The sequence below is a fragment of the Alligator mississippiensis genome, chromosome 2, assembly GCF_030867095.1.
Source record: "Alligator mississippiensis isolate rAllMis1 chromosome 2, rAllMis1, whole genome shotgun sequence".
NCBI classification, from domain to species: domain Eukaryota; kingdom Metazoa; phylum Chordata; order Crocodylia; family Alligatoridae; genus Alligator; species Alligator mississippiensis.
In genome coordinates this window covers 132,933,010-132,943,196 of record NC_081825.1, presented here as the reverse complement: position 1 = coordinate 132,943,196, position 10,187 = coordinate 132,933,010, and the positions used below count along the sequence as shown (strand labels likewise).

The following is a 10,187-nucleotide window of genomic DNA, read 5'->3' as shown; positions in this document are numbered from 1 at the left end:
AGATTTCATATGCTGCCAGTTGTGACATTAAATATGTCACCGTTTACATGCACACTTTTGTTGGGTTGTTAAAGTACAAGCAGTGCAGCAACAAATGCTTACAACAGGGACAAGGAAAATGCCGAGCAACTGCTAGAGCACAACTCATGAAGGCTATCCAGCACTAACAGGAAACATTGCACCAACCAGGAACATTGGTTGTGACCAGCTCCTATCCAAAATGGGACACTGGCACAAACATCAAAACTTCATGACCACATCTGAGGTATTCCTCAGAGCCAGGCAAGTTCTGCTCATGCCCAGAAAGAAAGCCGAATCTCACTGACCGGGTAGGAGATGGCTGTGTCCCAGACCCTGGAACTGACCTATGCCAAAAACCAACATTCAGCTGAGTACTGGGATCCATCATGAGTCAGCCCCAACCTGCCACATGTTCAATTTAAGGCATGATACAAATGAGCCACAAAGATATTCCACATATATTATCACACCATAAACTGGCTTTAATGCAGGGGTGGGCAATTATTTGGGCTGGAGGGCCACTTAAGGAGTTTTGGTGATCTATTGAGGGCTGAGGGGGTGGGAGGGGAGGGAGAGCAGGGTGCTGACCCAGCCTTGCCCCCCCATCACAGCTGTTTACACTGTTCAGCATGGTGAGGGGAAGGTGGGCTGGGGAGATGCCAATTGATCCTATCTGTCCCCAGGCCCGTCTGCCTTGCACCCACCGCTGGAGGCACTGGACAGAGTGGGTGGGCAGGTGGGTGGGTATGCGGGGTCTCCATGCAGAAAAGCCTAGGACCCCTTTAGGCAGGGTGTGCTTGGCCAGGCAGAAGGGATGGGTCTGTGGGAGGCAGGGAGCAGTGTCTGAAAGCAGGATGGGTAGGTAGTGTGGAATCAGAAAAAATAAATGCCTTAAACTTTGATCATTTGAGTTATAAGATGACATAACTGCTTTGTGGAGAATTGCTGGCTCTGTATAGTAGAACAGATAAGAGAAAGTGTTTGTTCTTTGTAACTCCTCTGCAACTGCTTCACTCACCACGGCCTTGAAGATAGCAAAAAGTATGTACAACTCTGATTTCCAGGTGTAAGAAGGAGGTTTGTGAACTAACCTTGCCTCCCCCATAAGTTCCCATCCTGATTACAGCAAAGAAGTAATGAAGTAATGTTATAGCTGCTTTTCATGTTAATTGCACTATATGATCATGTGAATTGTAAGCGACTGTTAAAAAGTATATAAGCCTCCTGATTTTGCTCTTGGGGGGGAACCCCTTCCAAGTGCTTGGGAAATCCATGTCACTTTGGAGTCCCCACTACAGCTGTAGTTTCTTTTGAATAAAAGCTTCTGCTGACCTGACCCAAAAGTATGCTGCGTGTGTTTCCACGACAATTCCTGGTGCCGTGACTCAGATCCAGAACACATGCTGAGGAAGGAGGACCGTGGACTGCCCCCCCCAAACTCCGAGGCGCCAAACTTGAGAGGTAAGAGACCTAATTCAAAATCTCTATTGGGGTTTCAGAGGAGGACTGCCTGTAGGCTCCCAACTTGGCCATGGTAACTGGATCTAAACCTTGTTAAAACAGGTCAGTCTGAACCTTACTGCCGGCTAAAATTTTCTGTCTGATAAAGGATCCAATTTTGTGTCTGGTAACGTACGTTTTAGGGAGAAACTGTTTGAAGCACCTTCATCCAACAGCACATTGGGCTTGTAGTTAATTAACTAAGGTGGTGTGGGGGAGGAGGTCTGGCTGACTGAATGTGTGTGTGTGTGTGTGTGTGTGTGTGTGTGTATTTAGAAAAATGAGCCACTGACCAGGTCTGGGACTAAGGCTGGGTCTAGCCACCCCGATTCTGCCTACAAAGGTAGCGTCAAAAGCAAGGGGGCCCAGCTGAAACCTTGTGACCCAGTGGACAGGGCGTCTGAGTGATTTTGTCTTTTCCAAACCCTTTGTCCCAGTAGCTTCTGCCGAGAGCAGAAGTGAAAGGATCCCTCTTGTGTTTCCCTCCCCATTTCCATTTTATGAGCCGGTGTTGGGTCAGAAGCCTTTTGTCTGGGCGGTGAAAAACTGCAGGCACTGAGCGGCCTGGACATCCTAAATAAGCCTCTCCTATGTCTCCCTGTGTGACCGAAAATGAGAACAGGTCAGTCTAAACAAGTTCCTGTCCCCCCTAAGGGGACTCCGGCGTACTTTATGTACACACACTATTCTCCCAAGGCTTGCAAGTACCTGGAAAAGTGGAACTGGTATACTAAAGGTGATCCCGTAAAGCAATTTCCACAGGAAGGAACATTTGATCAAGATAAAATAGTGCACTTAAGAGGGGCGTTAGAGTCCCGTGGATCCAAAACACCACAAAACCAGTGGGACGCATTCTTTTATTAGTATGATGAGATGTCCAAAAGGTGGACAGAATCTCAAACTAAAAAATCTAAAAAAACTCTCAAGATAAATTAAAACAGCAGTTAAAAGCTGTTCGGGAGAAATTGGCTGCTCCCCCAAATTACATGCCGGCCACCGCTCTGATGTATCCAGCATTGCCCGGGGCACCCCCACTGCGGGAGCCAGCAGAGGATATCCTTGACCTTTGTTCAAACCCTGCTCTCCTGGGACTCCCACATCAGCAACAACCAGTTCAACATCAGGCTGCAGCCCAGGCTAGTAACCCATTAGCTGAAGCTGCTTTGGTAAATTCATCCACGGAGCTTAATAGTCCAGACTCATCCACCATACCTGCCACTCAATCATCACCAGTATGGCAATTTACTCCTGGGTCACAACCCACCATAGGTGTATTTAAAAGAATGAGAATAGGCACGGAAAGATCTCCTATCAATCTTAGATCCCGAGCTGCACAAGTTTACCCCCTAAGGCAAATGCCAGGCATTTGGACAAAAATGCCTGGCACCAATGGACAAAATATAGTAACCGTGCATGCATCTTGGACTCCAGGTGATCTCTACAATTTAACTAAAAAATTCCCCAAAATCAGGGAAGACCCAGAAAAATTTCAGGAAGAATTGCAGACTGTTATAAATTGTTATAATCCAACATGGGCTAACATTAATCAGCTCATGCGATGCATTTTGCCCAAGGAAACTATGCTGCGTCTGTACGCTGCCTGTACTTAGCCAGATCAAAACCCAAGGACTGGCCAAGACTTTATTGACAAGAGAAATGCTTTGGTTCGGGCAGTTCTCACAATTTGCCCAAAAAAGGCAGACTGGACCAAAATAAATACCTGTAAACAAAACAAAAATGAACACCCCAGCGACTATTTGGAATGCCTCAAACAGGCATTTGAACGATATTCAGGAATGGATGACCCAGTCGGAAATGCTAAACAAGCAATAGTGGCAGCATTCGTCCAGGGACTTAACCCTAAAATTGCTGAGAAAATTCAAACAGCAATTATTGGCTGAGAAACTAAAGATTTGACTGAAGTCCTTGCTGCAGCTAACCATTTTCATAACAAATTGAAACAGTCCAAAGACAATGCCGAGTTTAAGTTAATGGCCTTACAGATTTCTCAGTTGCAGGGTCCAGGTAGAGAAAGGGGACGAAGACGGGGAAGGGGAGGCCTGGGTAGATTCAGGGGAAGAGATAGATCCTCGGGCCCACAAAAACCCAGGCTATGGGAACCAATGTCATTATTGCAAGCAAGAAGGACATTGGAAATCAGAATGCCCCAACCGCCCCGGCCAAGGACCCAGCCCCCAGCCCCCACCTCCTCTTCCTGTCAATTTTCCCAGTGTTGAATAGGACAGCCTGAGGGACAGTGACATCATCGCTCCTTTGCTTGCTACTGACCAATCTGGTCCCTTTGCTAAATGCCTTATTTCTGGTAAACCTGTCTCCATCTCTATTGGCCCTTTGTTTAAAAATCATGCCTTTCTTCTTAGCCCCTGTACACCTGTCAATCTTCTTGGAAAGGATTTGCTGTGTAAACTAGGATGTGTGATTTATTGTAGCCCAGATGGTGTTAACCTTCAGGTACCAGAACATAGGGAAACCGAGCTTGTGGCTTTGCTAACCCAGGAGTACTCTGATCCTGACACTTCCTACTTGCAAGAGGAACTGTTGGCACGAGTACCTCCACAGCTGTGGTCCACCCATGGGAATGAAGTGGGGCACATGCTGAGTGCTGAGCCAGTGAGTATCACCTTGAACCCTGCCAAGCCACTTCCTCGTGTCCTGCAGTACCCCATCTCAAAGGAAGCTGAGGAAGGGATCAAGCCTGTCATTTCCTCACTCCTTGAGCAAGGAATTATTGTCCCAATACGCTCCCCTTGTAACACACCTATCCTACCTGTCAAGAAACCTGGTAAAGATACTTATCGCTTTGTGTAAGACCTTCGAGCTGTAAATGCCGCTGTTTTACCTGCTTTTCCTGTGGTCCCTAACCCTGCCACTATTCTTTCCTGTATCCCTTCAGATGCTATATATTTCACAGTAGTGGACCTTTGTTCTGCTTTTTTCTCTATCCCCGTTCATAAGGATAGCCAGTATCTGTTTGCATTTACTTATCAAAAATTCCAATATACCTGGACAAGACTCCCTCAGGGATATACAGAGTCCCCCACCCTGTTTTCCCAGATCCTAAAAAAGGATTTGGATCTTATCATGCTCAAAAGGGGGGGTCCACCCTTGTTCAGTATATTAATGATCTGTTGTTAGCCTCACCCACTTTAGAGGCCTGTAAGCAAGATACTTTGACACTCCTCACAGCTTTAGCTCAGAAAGGCCACAAGGCCTCAAAATCTAAACTGCAGCTCTGTAAGTCTAAGGTACATTATTTAGGGCATGATATCTCAGCAGGAGAACGACACCTTTCCCCTAGTAGAGTTGAAGATATCCTCAACATTCCCAAACCTATGACTAAAAAACAGATGAGGGGATTCTTAGGTGCAACGGGTTATTGTAGACAGTGGATCCTAAGTTATGCTGCTTTTGCAAAACGCTTGCAAGCATTTACTCATGATACTCCCCGGAACCCCTCCCTTGGATTCCTGACCCTTAAGCAAGCCCTCACTGTTGCTCCCGCTGTTGGACTCCCTAATTATAAGTAACCCTTTACTTTGTTTTGTCATGAACGGGAAGGAATCGCTTTAAGATTACTGACTCAGCTGCATGGTGAAAAGCATTGCCCAATTGCGTATTACAGCTCTGCCCTTGATCCGGTAGCTGCAGGACTTCCTCCTTGCCTCCGTTCAGTTGCAGCTGCTGCCTTGTTAATTGAAAAGGCAGATTCTCTAGTTTTAAGATACTCTTTAACCATTGCAGTTCTACATGCTATGATGGCCCTTCTCCTCAAGGGCAAAACTCAGCACATTTCCAATTCCTGTCTTACTAAATATGAGAAACTTTTACCATCAGCTGCAAATGTAACCTTAAATCACTGTTCAATTCTGAATCCTGCATCACTTCTGCCAATCGCCTCTGATAGTAAGCCTCATGATTGCCTGTCTGTCACAACTCAATTGTTAACCCCTCGAACTAACCTCAAAGACATTCCTATCCCAAACTCTGACCTTGTTTTGTTTGTTGATGGTTCCTGTCTTAGAAATGATGCAGGCAAATTAGTTGCGAGATATGCAGTATGCACGCAGTATGCTGTTTTGGAAGCCTATTCTTTACCCCAAGCTCATTCTGCTCAAGTTGCTGAACTCATTGCTTTAACACGTGCTTGCATTCTTGCAAAAAAATCAAACCACAACCATTTATACTGACTATAAATATGCTTTTGGTGTTGCTCATGATTTTGGACAAATCTGGAAACAAAGAGGGTTCCTCACTTCATCAGGGACCCAAATCAGTCATGGTTGTTATGTAAAAGTGCTCTTAGAAGCTGTTCAATTGCCTTCTGCTATTGCTATTGTTAAATGCAAAGCTCATAAGAAACCCTTTAATGATGTCACACGAAGAAATGATCTGGCAGACCGTCCTGCCAGAAACGCAGCCCTTTTTGGCCCACAGGCTCCTAACTCTGTTCTTGTTTGTTTTTCAGCAGATCGGTCTCCTTTGGCTAGCCTTTCAAGTCTGGCCCTTCTTCAAAATCAGGCCCCAAAAAAGGAAATAGATGACTGGCTGCGTGAAGGATGTTCACTGTACCCCGACTCTCTCTGGCGCTCCCCGGACAGCCGCCTGGTGGCGCCTAGAGAGCTTTTGCCATATCTTGCTCATTTAACCCACTCTGTGGCCCATACGAGCAAAGGGGGAATGATTGCTACAGTACAAAGAAATTGGTTTGCCCCAAATTTTCCTTCCATGGCACAACAGTACTGTAGCTCCTGTCCCATCTGTTTAGCTCACAACATTGGGCAACGGGTAAAAACGATACCCGCAGCCCATCCCCCTCCATGGGGACCGTTTGTGAATCTGCAAATTGATTTCGTGCAGCTACCTAAGTGCTGTTCTTATGAGTACATTCTTGTTATTATTGATGTGTTCTCTGAATGGGTAGAAGCCAACCCATGCGTACATGCTGATTCCATCACTGTAGCGAAGAAATTGCTCAAAGAATTCATCCCTAGATTTGGATTGCCCCTCACAATAGATAGCAACCAAGGCACCCATTTCACAGAACAGATAATAAAAAACATCTGCCAAGCACTCAACATACAACGACACCTACACTGTAGTTATCATCCACAATCAAGTGGTGCTGTAGAACATAAAAACTCTGATTTGAAAACGCGCATTTCGAAGATTTGTGCTGAAACAGGCCTCAAATGGCCTGATGCGCTGCCCATTGCTCTTATGCACATTAGGAACACTGTTAACAGAAAACATGGCCTAACCCCTTATGAAATACTCATGGCATGACCCACGAGGATGCCAGCTACACCACCTGTTGCCCCACCAAACAGACCTACAATTAACTGATGAAACTGTACTAAATTATTGCAAGGCATTAATGAAGTATGCCAGGTCAGTTCATTCACAGGTCCAAGAAGCCTTACCTCAACCACTGGATGTTCCATCACAACCTCGAACCAGGAGATTGGGTCTACATAAAGGTCTATCAACGGAAAAACGCACTTCAACCCAGATGGAAGGGACCTTTCCAGGTACTTCTGACCACTAATTCTGCTGTTCATTGCCAAGGTCACCAAACGTGGACTCATGCCTCGCACTGCAAGAAGGTATCACCTCCATTGGACCCCGAAGCAGCTGAATTCCAACCAAGGTTGAAATCTTTCCCTGAGGCCAAGGACAAAGACCCTCAGGACCTCACTCAGGCAAGTGAGGAGCATCAGGGTGCAAGTGCTAGTAACCTCTCCCCTGAACCCAACACCTCAGCCCAGCTGGATTCATCAGTTGAAGAACGAAGATATCATCTCCAGCCTTGAAGAAAGTGAATGCTCACACTCGGAAGATCACCACCTCTATCAAGACCAAGAGCCGATGTTATCAGTCCTTTAAGTAACCTGAACCCAAAGGACGAAGAAAGACTTTGGCTGCCATCCTGGGTTTGGCTAGATAGCAGCCCAACATGGTCCATCCTATACGATGCATGTCAATTTAAAGTGCCGGATAAGGTAAAACACCTGTTCAGATTTGAGTACCCTTTCTGCCCCAGGCCTTTACTGGCTCTGCAGAAACAGGGCTCATAAAATCTTGCCCTAGAATTGGGTGGGGGCATACACTCTTAGATGTGTTATCCCTGGTTTCAAAATGTATAGTGCAATATATCTGGAACAAGTAAAAAATTTCAACAATCACATAAAAAGGGCGGTTAACCCCTTAGCTACCAGAAACACAGGGTTCCATCAATTTGTGAGACCCTTCATACTGTGGCTTGGAGTAAGAGAATTGGAATTAGCCATAATTAATGGTTCAGCCACAATGGAAGCTATGGGAAATGCCACTGCAGATGCAATTCAGGCTCTGCAAGAAGAGATCTCCCAGATCTCACAAGTAACTATACAATACCGCATAGCCCTAGATTACCTATTGGTATCCCAGGGAGGAGTATGTGCCTTAGTAAACTCCACCTGTTGTGTCTATGTCAACCAGGACATGCGAATAGAAACCGACATTCGTAAAATTCAAAATCAGTTAAGGGTCCTTACATCAAGTGGCCTCAAAAAAAAAATAAAATACTGACTGGGGTCTAGAAGAAATGTGGTCTTAGCTAACCTCCTGGCTCCCAGATTTTGGGGCCCTTGGCAAGAAAATCCTGTATAGAATATTGTTTTTCTTGATAGTTCCGACAATGTTTTATGTCTTAGTGCAACTGATCCTCTGCTGCTTGAAAGCCAGCAGAAGAAGCTTTCACAAAGCAAGAAAACCCATGGCAGAATCTAGAATAATGGTATTACAAAAGTGTGAGCAGATTAAAAGAAAACATGAAAGGCTGCATGACGAAATAGAGGGGCTCATGAGAATGGAAGTTTAAGGCTAAAGTGAGACTAAATAGTCTCAAAGGGGGACTGTGGAATCAGAAAAAATAAATGCCTTAAACTTTGATCATTTGAGTTATAAGATGACATAACTGCTTTGTGGAGAATTGCTGGCTCTGTATAGTAGAACAGATAAGAGAAAGTGTTTGTTCTTTGTAACTCCTCTGCAACTGCTTCACTCACCACGGCCTTGAAGATAGCAAAAAGTATGTACAACTCTGATTTCCAGGTGCAAGAAGGAGGTTTGTGAACTAACCTTGCCTCCCCTCATAAGTTCCCATCCTGATTACAGCAAAGAAGTAATGAAGAAATGTTATAGCCGCTTTTCATGCTAATTTCACTATATGATCACATGAGTTGTAAGCGACTGTTAAAAAGTATATAAGCCTCCTGATTTTGCTCTTGGGGGGGAACCCCTTCCAAGTGCTTGGGAAATCCATGTCACTTCGGAGTCCCCCCTACAACTGTAGTTTCTTTTGAATAAAAGCTTCTGCTGACCTGACCCAAAAGTATGCTGCGTGTGTTTCCACGACAGTAGGGTCAGGGCCAGGGCTAGGGCCAGGACCATGGGACAGTGAAAGCGAAGGGCTGGGGCCCAGGTCAGAGCCACATCTGCTCCCCACACATTCCTGGGATGGGCACCGGTTTCATAGGCAGGGAAAGGGAAGAGACCAGGTCCAGCAGTGGTGATACTAGCAGCGACAGTTGGAATGTGAGGACGAAAGTTACTGCTCCTCCTGGCCCTGTGGATGACAGCTGCTGGCATGCCCAAGAGCCGTGCATAAGGACAGGGCAAGCTGTGGTTCATGCCAGGCAGCACCTCCATGTCTGGGGGTAGTGGGACAGGCCACACGCAACAGCCTGGGCTATCCCCTACCCATGGGCTGGGTGGGGCTGAGGGACCCACTAATGGCTGGAAAAAAATCATTTGGGTGGGCCGGATTCAGCCCACAGGCCACAATTTGCCTACCCCTGCTTTAACATGTAGCCAGCTTACTATTTATGGTGTGATGAACACATTAATCTCATCTTAAATGTAACATGTGCCAGAATTCTTAGAAAAAAGAGGACTGTAAATACTTGCTTACTGTTTCGCAATAAAAGCTGCTGTTTAGTTCTTCTCATTCTCTTCTGGCCCTCTTTATTCAACTCAATAAACAATGTAACTGAAATGTTGCGAGAGGTGTGGGGGATAAGGATTCAGGTCCTTGCAGCAGGTCAGACATTGCAATCTTATCCCATGGCTATTCTGGAGGCATCTCTAGGTCTAGGTGCTCAGCTCTAGGAGACTGAGGTGAGGGAAGTGCTTGTCTGGCACTGAAGAGGCAGCTATCTCTGCCCCAGCACACCAGATTAGGTAGTTCATTTCTGGCATGTTCCAGCAGCTCCCAGCTGTTTACCAAGAATCCCTTTCTTTGGGCCCCTGGAAAATGCACAGGGCAAGTTATATGCCTAGTTCAGACCTGAGGATGGCAGAGAATGGAGGTATGCCTTGGGGTTCACCATTGCAATGCTGAGCAGAGCAACACCCAAGTACCTTTGAGGCTCTCAGCCTTACCAACTACCATTTCCTAGTCCCGGAATTCTTCTTGTGCTTCTCTAATCTCATCCCCAGCAAGAGACAACAAGGAGGCCACAAGCATGTCAGTTTGTTCATCCTGGCTAGGGACAGACATTTAAAATGCCTGAGCCTGAATTGATTCAATCTTTGCAGGTTAGTCTAACCTGGCTAGTCTAAATCAGTTTTGTAATCAGACAGACATTCCAGAAATACAGGCACAT

The 10,187-nt window shown here is 45.9% G+C and overlaps 1 long non-coding RNA gene across 1 annotated transcript; it reads left to right on the top strand.

Annotated features, from left to right (window-relative positions):
• Positions 1 to 614: 614 nt before the first annotated feature.
• Positions 615 to 9,532, top strand: LOC132248597 (uncharacterized). The gene is made up of 2 exons (XR_009459880.1): positions 615 to 1,482; positions 6,008 to 9,532. It is a non-coding gene; the product is annotated as an uncharacterized LOC132248597 (long non-coding RNA).
• The last annotated feature ends 655 nt before the right edge of the window (positions 9,533 to 10,187 follow it).